Genomic DNA, 13994 nt, shown 5'->3' with positions numbered 1-13994 from the left:
GCATTGCAGCTCACAGCAACCTCCAACTCCTGGGCTCAAGTGAGTCTCCTGCCTCAGCCTCCCAAGTAGCTGGGACCACAGGTGCCCTGCCACAAAATAGCCTTTGGCTACTTTTTGGTTGCAGCCATTGTTGTTGTTTGACAGGCCCGGGCTGGATTTGAACCCACCACCTTAGGTGTATGTGGCTGGCGCCTTAGCCACTTGAGCCACAGGCGCCGAGCCTAAGATAAAATTGTGACACAGTTTTTGACCTAATGGTGGGGCCCAAGCCAAAGATACTTCTCTGTATTGTCACAGAAGCAGAAAAACTCATGTTATTTATCAGAAGAGAGCAAAAGTCCCCTAAAATAGTTCTGTGGCAGGACCAACCTCAGATCTCACCGGAAATGTTGGGAGATCAGGGATCTCCTGAGAGAGAGGCTCAAACCTCTGTGAATTGTGCAATTGTTCAGAGTGGTAAGAAGCTCTAGCTGGACTAAGGCTCAGATAGGAGAGTCACTACAGGTTACCAAGGCCAATCTCTTCTCAGAGGTCCCTTTTTGTGGTGTACAATTTTGTAAACTTAAATAATAAGCCACTGAAAATGAGATTCACACTCAATTGAGGTTTATTAAGCCAAAGACTAGGATGTGCCCAGGAAAAGAATAGACCATAAGGCATCTGTGGCCTGGGCTCTCTGCAGGAGGATTTGTGAACTCTGTTTAGGGGAAAGGTTATCCAGAAGAAAAGTCATGTGAGATAAGCAGTGAATCAAATGATTGTATTGTTATGAAACTCTGTTTACTGCTCAGTAAATCTTCATTTTATATAAGATAAACATGCCAAAACAGGGAATAGAGTAAATAATCAATTTTTTAGTCTTCTAAACTAGGTAGAAGAGTGATTGATCTTTTCCTCATGTTTGGAGATAAGCTTCTTTTCTTCCTTTGGCACTCTAATCCTAGGTAAAAATATGGAACACTTCACAAATTTGTGTGTCATCCTTGCTCAAGGGTCATGCTAATCTTCTCTGTATCGTTCCAATTTTAGTAGATGTGCTGCCAAAGCAAGCATTGGAGATGAGTTTCTTTCTTTCTTTCTTTTTTTTTTTTTGAGACAGAGTCTCACTGTGTCACCCTTGGTAGAGTGCTATGGCATCACAGCTCACAGCAACATCCAACTCTTGGGCTTAAGGAATTCTCTTGCTTCAGCCTCCCAAGTAGCTAGGATTACAAGTGCCTGCCACAAGGCCTGGTGTTTTTTTTTTTTTTTTTGATGTTGTTGTTATAGTTGGCATTGTTGTTTAGCAGGCCCAGACGGGGTTTGAACCTGCCAGCCCTGGTGTATGTGACTGGCGCCCTAACCACTGAGCTATGGGTGCCAAGCCCGGAGATGAGTTTTTTAATGGGCATTCAAGAGCTTATTTAGACTAAAATCCTAAGGTTATAATTGACATTTGCTAGTTTTGTATGGTTCTATGTACTCTGAAAGGTTTTAGGCTGAATAAAATTGTAAATATTTTATTCCCAAATACATTTCTGAAAGGGAATTTAGAAGTTTTATCATTTAAAGGCACAGATAAAGAAAAAAAAGGTGGGGAAATAGATGAAACAGTTACATTCTTTTTTTTTTTTTGAGACAGAGCCTCAAGCTGTCACCCTGGGTAGAGTGTTGTGGCATCACAGCTCACAGCAATCTCCAACTCCTGGGCTCAAGAGATTCTCCTGGCTTGGTGCCTGTGGCTCAAGCGGCTAAGGTGCCAGCCACATGCACCTGAGCTGGCAGGTTTGAGTCCAGCCTGGGCCTGCCGAACAACAATTACAGTTGCAACCAAAAAATAGCTGGGCATTGTGGTAGGCGCCTGTAGTCCCAGCTACCTGGGAGGCAGAGGCAGGAGAATTGCTTGAGCCAACGAGTTGGAGGTTGCTGTGAGCTGTGATGGCATAGCACCCTACACAGGGTGAGAGCTCTGTCTCAAAAAAAAAAAAAAAAGAGATTCTCCTGCCTCCGCCTCCCAAGTAGCTGTGACTACAGGTGCCTGCCACAACGCCTGGCTATTTTTCAGTTGTAGTCGTTGTTTGGCGGGTGAAGCTGGATTTGAACCCGCCAGCTCAGGTGTATGTGGCTGGCACCTTAGCCACTTGAGCCACAGGTGCTGAGCCAAAACAGTTACATTCTTGAGATACCCAGGAATATATACATTTTACATTAGATAAGGCAACTGTTAAGACGAGTAATGGAGAGTGAGGGAAGCCAGATGTCCCTACCCAGATGTCCCTGGGTAGGTAGAAGAATGTCAAGATAAACTTGTCATTCATTATTAGCATAGAATCAGAAAAGACATTCAGTTTTTTTTGAGACAGAGTTTCACTTATTAACCCTCAGTAGAGTGCCTTGAAGTCACAGCTCACAGCAAACTCCAACTCCTTGGTTTTAGGCGATTCTCTTGCCTCAGTCTCCCAAGTAGCTGGGACTACAGGCACCCACTACAACGCCCGGCTATTTTTGTTGTTGTTGTTGCAGTTAGATCAGGGCTTGGTTTGAACCCATTACCCTCGGTATATGGGGCCGGAGCCCTACTCACTGAGCCACAGGCGCCACCCTTAAGAGCTAAATGTAGCTTCCAGACCTAAAGTTGCAGTTTGTATGTCCTTACTTTATAGGAGGCCAGCAAGCACTTTCTAAAATGAATGATCTGTGGGGCCAGTCTTTTACAGGTGCCTGAGGCCTTCTCTTTTACATAGGGATTTGGGGGGCAGTTCTCAGCATTTTATATTCTTTCATATTCTCCTTATTCTTCAAAGTCTTTCTGATAAAGCATCATAGAATACGCAAGTTCATAGTTGTATGTTTCATGTAATTTGATGTTGCAGGGAAGGCTCATTCTTTTTTTACAGTGTAACAAAAAGAAATTTTATTTAAGAAGAACTAAGAGAGAGGTTAGAGCATTTCCAAAGAGATTTGGAAATAAATTCCGCTTAGGAAGGAGCAGAGGTGAGAGAAAGGGAGATGTAAAGGTAGTGCAGAGGTGTAAATACTTCTTCCTGTTAATTTGAAATTCATTGCAGCTCTTTCATTGGCCTCTATGCACCACCAGTGGTTACCTAGATTACCTCATACCACACTCTTATGGGGCCTGCAGAATTCCTGGTTTTGCAAGCCAGATTTTCCTCCTGTCCCCCTTGAAGCCCCTTTCTTTTTTTTTTTTTTTTTTTTTTTGAGATGGAGCCTCAAGCTGTCCCCCTGGGTAGAGTGCCATGGCATCACGCTCACAGCAACCTCCAACTCCTGGGCTCAAGCGAGTCTCCTGCCTCAGCCTCCCAAGTAGCTGGGACTACAGGCACCCGCCACAACGCCTGGCCATTTTTTGGTTGCAGCCATCATTGTTGTTTGGCGGGCCGGGCTGGGGATTCGAACCCACCACGTTAGGTGTATGTGGCTGGCGCCTTAGCCGCTTGAGCCACAGGCGCCGAGCCTGAAGCCCCTTTCTTAATGTCCCTTCTCATTTTCCACCAAGGAGATATGGACCTAAAATCTTGAAGGGAAAATGGAAGATGATTGCTTCTAGCTACTTTTTGCTGTCTAAAAGGGGCATTGGCCTGCCTATCAGGACCCTCCTCAGGTCCCCTATTGTAAAGGAGTTTCACAGGGTTGGACATTTCTGGTCACTTTGTCAACAGGGTGCATCAGTATTTGTTGGAAACCTTGCATCACCATCATCTTAATGTGGAACTGCTGGAGTCTGTAAGACAAAATAATGAGGCTGGGCGGTGCCTGTGGCTCAGTGAGTAGGGCCCAGCCCCATATGCCGAGGGTGGTAGGTTCAAACCTAGCCCCAGTCAAACTGCAACAAACAATAGCCGGGCATTGTGCTGGGCGACTGTGGTCCCAGCTACTTGGGAGGCTGAGGCAAGAGAATCGCCTAAGCCCAAGAGCTGGAGGTTGCTGTGAGCTATAACACCACAGCACTCTACCAAGGATGACAAAGTGAAACATTGTCTCTAAAAACAGCAACAACAAAATAATGAGGTTGAACAGGCAGGGTCTAAATATTAAGAAAATGATGATTGGTGGCACCTGTGGCTCAAAAGTGTAGGGCGCCGGCCCCATATGCCAGAGGTGGCAGATTTAAACCCAGCCCTGGCCAAAAAAAAAAAAAAAAGAAAGAAAGAAAGAAAAGGATTATCATAACTGTGGGCAAGAAAGGCCAGATATCTTTTTCTGTCCCTATATTCTACCCTTTTTGGAGTTTGTCACCCATGGCCTTGGATGTGGAATGAGATAAGGATGTCTAGGTTCTCCCATCCATATCCTCAGACAGGTGGGATGGGACAGAAGACTCCTTGTGCTTTTAGATAACCATAACTATATACGATTATGTGGCATGTTACTACTTTGTTCCCTTGATTATAATGAGGTACAAGACCTTCCTCTTATGCAGATTGGGGAATGCAGATTGCATACTGTGGACTGCTGATGACTGGTGGCTGAACATAGATTGTGGACTTTGCATGCAGTCCAGCTTCCCGCCGCCAGGAGCAGGGAACCTTCTGCACTGGTTTTCTCCACCCCTGCTGCTGTGAGCTGAATAAAAAGCATGTCATATCTACCCTCCTTGCTGAAGTTTTCCTTCCAATTATCCAAAGTGAACTGTTTGCACAATTGGCATAGTCAGCAGATGGGATTTAGGCCAGGATGGAGGTACCCTAAGACGGTGGAATTAAAGAATGGCCCTCCCCAAGTATGTGGTCCTGGGTGGCAAGTCAACTATCGTCCTGGAGGCCCCATTAGGAATGGCCCAGTGTGGATGGGAACTACTGTTGGTTGAAAGAGCCCTCCAACCAGTAGTCTCCTACAATTTTGAAAAGTGCCTGTATGGCTAGGTGTTTCTTACAGCTCTGCAAGCAGAGACTGAGGGCAAGACAATGCAATGCTCCGGGAAGCAGCCTGTGTCTGGAAACTCCAAGATGAGATGGAGGCACAGCAGAGATCAAGGTGAGAGAGACCATGCTCCATGAAGCAGCCCATGTTGGGATGTCCAGGATGAGCTGGAAATAGAGCAGAAGCAGGAGCACCAGCAACTGAGCACTGGAGAAAACAAAACAGCTCCTTAAGGTGGAGCAGCGGTGTGACTCATCACAGGGGCAGCTGAACTCTTCTGAGGTGGTGGTAGGAGATTCCTCAGAAGGAAGAAGGAGAACCCTGTTTTAGGGCGCAGCTAGTGATTACCCAGAAGATAAAAACACAACAACAAAAGGCCCCAGAAAGGTGTGGCTGCCCCCACACAGTTGGTGAAGTTGGAAAACAGTTCAGACAGAAACCTGATGACACTGCCTTGTTGTTATAGTATCTGAAGGTAGATAGTGTTATCCGGGATGTCCCGGGAATAGAGCGTAGCCTTTGTCATGACATACTGGACACACCCATGGGCTAATGTTGATGAGGTGCCAGGTCCTGTTAGTCACTAGGAATTGAGTATGTGAAATGCCCTGTTTGATTTGAACACTTGGAACCTGATGAGGAGTGGTTGTTGCCAGTGGGATGAGAAACATTGTGTGGCAGGGTGCCCCTGATTCCCTGCTTGAGTTCTTGATAGTGATCTTGGAGCTCTGTGTAGGCGTCTTGAGGGGCCAGGGCAAAAGAGGATGAAGGCTGTGAAAAAGAAGGGACAGCAGGTCATAGGGCACGGGAAGCCCCTAAAAGTGACACGTATGCAAATGTGCACGGATCTTCTGACAGCTGGGGTGGACTGAGAAGACTGATGAGAAATCCAACACCTTGCTGTTAGAGCTATGGCAATAATCAAAACCAGGACATGAAGTATCAGGGCAAAAGGGAAAGAGGCTCCCCAAAAGTGAGGGAGCCAGCTGTTTACCTTAGAAAGCAAATGCAGATAGTGACAGACCTTGAAGCTTGCTTTTGTTTTGAATGGGGGGGGGGAGGATGTCCGTAGGGGGCGTGGGCAGGGAATAGAGACCTTATGTGAAACTTATAATGTACTGGTCCCCTGCTAACATACAGTGAATGTTGGCCCTGGTTGACACTGAGAAAGAATGTTCTCTGCTCTGTGGTGGCCCTGGCAGTTGCCTTGCCCACATGTACATGTCCCCCATCCTGTAGATGGGTTACAGGACTTGTAACTACAGACGTCAGTAGGAGAATTATGACTGGGAGTGTGAGTGACCAAGGCAGGGGTGCACAGACACACAGAGAAATCTGTGAGAACCGAAGTGTGGCAGCAGAGGCCTGCAGCGACTGAGTACAGAAAGTACACAGACACTGGCCAGGCTGGAGACCATGTGCTCTGTGAGAGAGGCGTGCAGAGACATTAATGTGTAACACAGTTCAGCAGCTGGAGCAGCCTTGGTGACACAGTTATCACCAAGGAGGTAAAGTAAAAGGAGCCATGGCAGTGCCCATGGCTCAGTGGGTAGGGCACCAGCCACATACACCCAGGGTGGTGGGTTGAGATGCCGGCAATGACAACTGCAACAAAAAAATAACTGGGCATTATGCCAGGTGCCTGTAGTCCCAGCTACTTGGGAGGCTGAGGCAAGAGAATCGCTTGAGCCCAAGAGTTTAAGGTTGCTGTGAGCCGTGATGCCACGGCACTCTACTGAAGGTGACATAGTGAGACTCTGTCTCAAAATAAATAAATAAGTAAATAAAAATAAAAATAAAGTAAAAGGAACCAGTAAGAATTTTGTATGGGATTAGGTTGGTTATGAGGAAAAGAGAATCTCTAGTTAAAACAACAAAGTTTTCTGTTCTCAGTTTACAAGACTTACATTTGAAGCCTCTTAGACTTCTGTTCTTGTACATGTGTTTATTTATTTTATTCTTCTTTTTTTTTTTTGCTGTTTTTGTTTGGGGCCAGGTTTATACCCGTCACCTCTGGTATATGGGGCCAGCGCCCTACTCCTTTGAGCCACAGGTGCTGCCCCTTAGTTATTTATTTTCTGAGACAGACTCTCACTTTTTTACCCTTGATAGAGGCCATGGCATCATAGCCCACACAACCTCAAACTCTTGTACTTAAGTGATTCTCTTGCCTCAGCCTCCCAAGTAGCTGGCACTACAGGTGCCCACCACAACGCCTGGCTATTTTTAGAGACAAGATTTCACTCTGGCTCAGGCTGGTCTCTAACTTGTAAGCTCAGGCAATCCACCTGCCTCGGCTTCCCATAGTGCTAGGATTATATGCATGAGTCACTGTGTCCAGCCTGTACATATGTTTAAAGTAATGGGCAAATGCATCAAAAGTTCAGAACTCAAAGGATCAATCCACCACTATGGAGTTAAAATGCAAAGTTTGTTAAACTGTTTCTCTATCTTTTTGCCTGCTAAAAACTGTGGTTGCTATGTTAAGGGTGTCCTTAAGATAAAGTACCAGCACTCAGTGGAAAACTCAAGGTCAGTTACTCATTTAGAGCTAAAGAAAAAAAAGGTTCTCTTTACTTTTCTAAAAAATTATTATTTTTTTATTGTTTGGGATTCATTGAGGGTATAAAGATTTAGGTTACACTGATTGCATTTGTTAGATAAAGTTCCTCTTATAATAGTGTCCCACCCCCAAGAAGTGTGCCATACACTGTGACCCCTCATACCCATCCCCCCTTCCCTCTCTCCACTTGCTCATTCCCCTAACAACACGCCTCCTTGTATTAGCTCATCTACTGCCTCCATATTAGAATACAGTACATTGGATTCTTGCTTCTCCATTCTTGTGATGCTTTACTAAGGAGAATGTGTTCCACCTTCATCCAGGTTAATACAACAGATATAAACTCTTCATCTTTTTTAATGGCTGAATAGTATTCCATGGTATACATGTACCACAGCTTGTTAATCCATTCCTAGGTTGATGGGCATTTGGGCTGTTTCCACTTTTGGTGGTTTGAACTGTAATAAACAGTCTAGTGCAAATGTCCTTATGATAAAAGGATTTTTTTCTTTTTAGGTAGATGTCTAGTAATGGGATTGCAGAATCAAATGGGAGATCTAATTTGAGTTCTTTGAAGATTCTCTATACTTTCTTCCAAAAAGGTTGTATTAGTTTGCAATCTCACCAGCAGTGTAAATGTGCTCCCTTCTCTCCACTTCCACGCCAACATCTGCAGCTTTAAGACTTTGTGATGTGGGCCATTTCACTGGGGTTGGGTGATGTCTCAGGGTAGTTTTGATTTGCATTTCTCTGATGATTAGGGAGAATGGGCATTTTTCATATGTTTGCTAGCCATTCATCTGTCTTTTTTTCTGAGACAGAGTCTCACTATGTTGCCCTCGGTAGAGTGCTGTAGCGTCATAGCTCACAGCAACCTCAAACTCTTGGGCTTAAGTGATTCTCTTGCCTCAGCCTCTCAAGTAGCTGGGACTACAGGCACCCACTACAACACCTGTCTATTTTTTTGGTGCAGTTGTTGTTTAGCAAGCCTAGGCTGGGTTTGAACCCACCAGCCCCTATGTATGTGGCCGGTGCCCTACCCACTGAGCTCTGGGCGCTGCCTTGAATCAATTTTTTGTAAGTGATGAGAGGTACAGGTCCAGTTTCAGTCTTTGATGTGGTTATCTAGTTCTCCCAACAGCATTTATTGAATAGGGATTCTTTTCCCCAGTGTATGCTCTTGTTTGGTTTATCAAAGATCAGGTGGCTGTAAGATGTTAGTTTCATCTCATGGTTTTTTATTCCAGTTCCAGATGTCTATGTTTCTATTTTTTTATGCTAATACCATGCTTTTTTGATCAATATTGCCTTGTAGTACCGCCCAAAGTCTGGTAGGGAGATACTCCGAATTTTATTACGAAGAATTGCCTTGGCGGCTTGGCGCCTGTGGCTCAAGTGGCTAAGGCGCCAGCCACATACACCTAAGGTGGCGGGTTCGAATCCCCAGCCTGGGCCTGCCAAACAACAATGATGGATGCAACCAAAAAATGGCCAGGCGTTGTGGCGGGCGCCTGTAGACCCAGCTACTTGGGAGGCAGAGGCAGGAGACTCGCTTGAGCCCAGGAGTTGGAGGTTGCTCTGAGCTGTGAAGCCATGGCACTCTACCCAGGGGGCTAGGTTGAGGCTCCGTCTCAAAAAAAAAAAAAAAAAAAAGAATTGCCTTGGCTATATGGGGTTTCTTCAGGTTCCATACAAAACAAACAATTATTTTTTCCAAATCTTGAAATTATGATGATGGTATCTCAGTAGAGATTGCATTGACTCTATAGATTCCTTTGGCTAGTATAGACATTTTCACAATGTTGATTGTTCCCAGCCATGAGCATGGTATGTTCTTCCATTTGTCAATATCTTCTGCTATTTCTTTTCTTAGGATTTTGTAATTTTCTTTGTAGGGATCCTTCACCTCTTTTGTTATGTATATTTCTAGTTTTGTTTTTTCAAGCTACTGTGAAGGGAATTGTGTCCTTGATTAGCTTCTCATCTTGGCTGTTATTGGCATATACAAAGGCTACTGATTTGTGGACATTGACTTTATATCCTGAGACATTGCAGTATTTTTTGATCACTTGCAGGAGTCTTGTGGTTGAGTCTTTGGGGTTCTCTAAGTATAAGATCATGTCGTCAGCAAAGAGTGAAAGTTTGACCTCCTCTGCACGCATTCGGATGCCCTTTATTTCTTTCTCTTGCCTGATTGTATTGGCTAGAGCTTCTAGCACTATGTTGAATAGTAGTGGCTATAGAGGACAATCATTCATCACAATCAAGTAGGTTTCATCCCAGGGATGCAAGGCTGGTTTAACATATACAATCCATAAATGTAATTCACCACATCAACAGAAGCAAAAACAAAGACCATATGATCCTCTCAATAGATGCAGAAAAAGCATTTGATCAAATTTAGCATCCTTTTCTAATTAGAACACTTAAGAATATAGGCATAGGCTCAGCGCCTGTGCAGTGGCTAGGGTGCCAGCCACATACACTGGAGCTGGCTGGTTTGAATCCAGCCTGGGCCTGCCAAACAACAATGACAATTGCAACAAAAAATAGCTGGGCATTGTAGCAGGCACCTATAGTCCCAGCTACTTGGGAGGCTGGTGCAAGAGAATCGCTTAAGCCCAGGAGTTTGAGGTTGCTGTGAGCTGTGACACCACGGCACTCTACCAAGGGCAAAATAGTGAAACTCTGTCTTAAAAAAAAAAAAAGAATATAGGTATAGGTGGCACATTTCTTAATCTGATTGAAGCCATCCATGACGAACCCATAGCTAATATCATAAGGAATGGAGTAAGACTGAAAGCTTTTCCACTTAGAACTGGTCCTCTTTTTAAAACACCAGCAACTTTTCTTTTGTAGGGGAATGTCGATCAGTGGTTATACTGGTGGTTGTTGTATGTAGGGCAAAAAAGTCGACATCGCCATTCAGTCAAAGAACGGAATTTGCCAGTAACCCATGCAGATGTTTAGCAACTTGGGCTCAGTGTGTTGTATGTTCCTGGGAGCATTCTTGGAGACCAGTCAGTGGTCTCTACAGGCCAGGTGTTGAGGGGCCAGGTCCTTCTCATATACTGGCAGGTGGACTTGATCAGCCCCCTGCCCCTCTCCAAGTAGGGGTATGCAGTGACTTATGCAGATATGGCTACTGGACTGTGAAAGAAGGGACAACATCCATGGACTGTTATAGGCAAAATGCCTATATGCCTCTGGCCAAAAATGCCATTTGAGGGAGAGCAGTGGAAAGACTTTGTGCAGGCATACTTGTAAGAAACTGAGGCAGAATCCTATGTGGCTGGATTAGTTGCAGGCCTAACATGACCAAGGTTTTGGCTGGAATAGCATTTCCAGACTGTGTTAAGGAATTAAGGTTGACTTTATAAGGCCAATGAAAAAGCCCTTTGGAAAACTGGCCAGATACCCATCGGTAACCTTTCCTGATCTGTGGTAAGTGATGAAGGTCGCTTGCTGACAGGTCTGGGAATGGTAATGTGCTAGGGACCTCAAGAGAAGAGGAATTTACCCAATGCATACAGGTATCTAATGGCACAGATGAAACCTGGGCTCATGAAAGGCTTTTGAGAAGTCCAGTCTGAGAATTCCTTATAAAAGGCTCCAGCAAAACCCCCTCACTTAAGGCCTACATGGGAGCAGAGGTTTGCACACAAATTCCTGTATGCCCAAGAAGTTTCTCTATGCTTTGCTAAAAGATTTGAAGTAACTGCCTCCAAATGGCATGGTCAGTAGAACAGACATTCAAATCATCTCTTTCCCCCATAGCCTCAGGCTTCATCAGATAAGAACAAAGAAAGTAATAACTGACAACATGTTCTTTTTTTTGAGATAGAGCCTCAAGCTGTCCCCCTGGGTAGAGTCCAGGGCATCATAGCTCACAGCAACCTCCAACTCCTGGGCTCAAATGAGTCTCCTGCCTCAGCCTTCCAAGTAGCTGGGACCACAGGTGCCCACCACAATGCCTGGCTATTTTTTTTTTTTTGGTTGCAGCCATCATTATTGTTTGGCGGGCCTGGGCTGGATTCGAACCTGCCACCTTAGGTGTATGTGGCTGGTGCCTTAGCCACTTGAGCCACAGGCGCCAAGCCTGACAACATGTTCTTCATTAAGTTATGTTAAACCAGGTTATATTGAAAGGGTTATTCTTAGACTCGGCGCCTGTCGCTCAAGTGGCTAAGGCACCAGCCACATACACTTAAGGTGGCGGGTTCAAATCCAGCCCGGGCCTGCCAAGCAACAATGATGCTGCAACCAAAAAAACAGCCAGGCGTTGTGGTGGGCACCTGTGGTCCCAGCTACTTGGTAGGCTGAGGCAGGAGACTCACTTGAGCCCAGGAGTTGGAGGTTGCTGTGAGCTGTGATGCCATGGCATTCTACCCAGGGGGACAGCTTGAGGCTCTGTCTCAAAAAAAAAAAAAAAAAAAAGAAAGGGCTATGCTTAAAAGTGTATGTTGGGTGGTCTATCAGATTACCGGGGAGGAGCTACTTACAGGGCCAGTGGTCATAAGATGTTTAAATGGATTGATGAAGTCACTGATGCCCAATGCACATGTGCAGAAGGATTGTAATGAATGTTAATGAGGTCATTGCTGTATAGTGCGCATGCACAAGATTGCCTATATAAACCAACAGCAAATAAAGAAGGCTCACCATTTTGCCTGAGTGAGCAGCTGGTCACCTTTATTCAAAACACAATTTCAATAAGCGTGCTTATTCTTCGTGACATCGCTTTTCTCTGAGACCCTTATGGCAACAGACTATGCTGCACACTTGAAACAAGCACAGTCAAAAAGAGGGTGTGGCATCCATGGAGGCTCTTCTCCACAGAGCAGCTGCAGCTGCCAGAAAAGCTTTGCTAACGCTACTACCACCAAGGAGTTAAAGAATATGGTGGAATCGCTAAGACAGATACTTGCTTTGAACAGTGCCCTGTAAACTGAGATGTGTATGTACCTATGGTTGAATAGTACTGGTAGAATTTGCCATTGCTTGTTCCATCATTGTGTATTATTATGACGATTGTATGTTCTTGTGACTTGTATATTCCACAGTCTTCACACAAGGACATTTGTGGAAGAATCAAATGCATAGATTGTGAGGTGAGAAACCCCAAAAAGGGTGGAGTATAGCTACAGATATAAGATGTTTGGTCTTTCTCACCCATGGCCTTAGGAGTGAGACAAGATAAGGATGCCTGGGCTCTCCTGACCATACCCCCAGTGGGATGGGATAGAAGGGTCCTTATGCTTTTATTTTTATTTATTTTTTAGATTTGCTAATGTGCATTTACTCACTAAAGGACTGAAGATGTCTGGGCTTTTTGTAATGTTTCTATGACTGTGTTCATTAAATGCAAACAAAAAAGGAAGAAGTCTTGGCAGAACAGAAGAGATGCACACTTGATGATTGGATCAATTTAAATATTATTCATGGCATATAGCCTAGTCCATGCTCTAGCTATTTCTATGTCTTGGGCTTCACTGGTCTTCCACTGCTCTGCAACATCATTTGCTAATGGATCATCTGTATTGGGAGCACTTAACAAAGCCTGGATCGATAGCAGAATTGTGCGGATCTGCAGTGCTGAGGACCATTTATCTTTCAAAATATCTAAACATATTCTCCCCAACTTGTCTACATTAGGATAAAAAATTTTGGTCATGAAACGTACTTTAGGAGCTGCCACTGGGTATTCTTCTGTAAGGAATAGTTCAAGTTTAAAAGTCTCTCCCTCAAAGGGGGAATCATGGGGGCCAGCAATGACCACATGAAATTAACAGGCATTGCTCTGATCTAGTTCTGCTTTAATGCCAGGAACTGGTTCCTCCAGCAAACAGTGGGTTTCTTGATGATCCTGCAGGGCAGCTTGGCTATCTTGTCAGATCCTGAGTTTGGCCTCTGGTCCCGTCTCAGGCTTTTTTATGCTTTTAGATAACCACAACTATGTACAACGACGCTTATGCTGTAGTGGTTTGGCATGTTGATACTTTTGTTCTGTTGGGTATAACAGTGTACATTCCCCTTGTGCAGACTGTGGATGATGGATAGTGGATGGCAGATTATGGATTGTGAATTGTGGATCTTCTATGGAGCCCAGCTCCCCAGCCACTAGAAGCTGGAAGGGAGGACCTCCCATGCAACTTAGCTCACCAGCCACAGGAACTGAATAAAGGCATGTTATACCTGCCTTCAGTACTTCAGTTGCTTTCCAGTCTGTCCAAAGTAAACTGTTTGCATAAGAGCCTTACAATGTCATCTTTAATTCCCCAAAGCAATCTGGGCATACTTGAAGATGTATCATTTCAGTCAAAGTCTTGGTAAAATAATCAGTATCTCTAGTTATGTCCTATTGTAAAACAGATTTTTATTGAACTTATGCAAACAACTATATCGTCATGGACGGATCAAGTAGAGAGAAAATAAAAATTTCAAAATTTGCTTTCAAAAATATACTTTACCAGCTCGGTGCCTGTGGCTCAAGTGGCTAAGGCACCAGCCACATACACCTAAGGTGGTGGGTTCAAATCCAGCCTGGGCCCGCCAAACAACAATGATGGCT

General features: G+C 44.6%; 1 protein-coding gene and 1 non-coding gene across 2 annotated transcripts in view; one reads left to right on the top strand and one right to left on the bottom strand.

Moving 5' to 3' along the window:
- Nucleotides 1-946: 946 nt before the first annotated feature.
- Nucleotides 947-1049, bottom strand: LOC111725102. Its single transcript, XR_002773248.1, has one exon. It is a non-coding gene; the product is annotated as a U6 spliceosomal RNA (small nuclear RNA).
- Nucleotides 1050-4931: 3882 nt separating this feature from the next.
- Nucleotides 4932-13994, top strand: part of ZFP57 (ZFP57 zinc finger protein) — a 24288-nt gene continuing 15225 nt past the window's right edge. Inside the window, exon 1 of the mRNA XM_003789255.3 lies at nt 4932-4974. The gene's annotated coding sequence lies outside the window, so the exon portion shown is untranslated. The remainder of the gene's footprint in view (nt 4975-13994) is intronic.

This window comes from Otolemur garnettii, unplaced genomic scaffold (genome assembly GCF_000181295.1).
Source record: "Otolemur garnettii isolate 467f Iridium unplaced genomic scaffold, OtoGar3 scaffold00031, whole genome shotgun sequence".
Lineage (NCBI taxonomy): Eukaryota > Metazoa > Chordata > Mammalia > Primates > Galagidae > Otolemur > Otolemur garnettii.
This window is presented reverse-complemented; position numbering and strand designations above follow the sequence as displayed.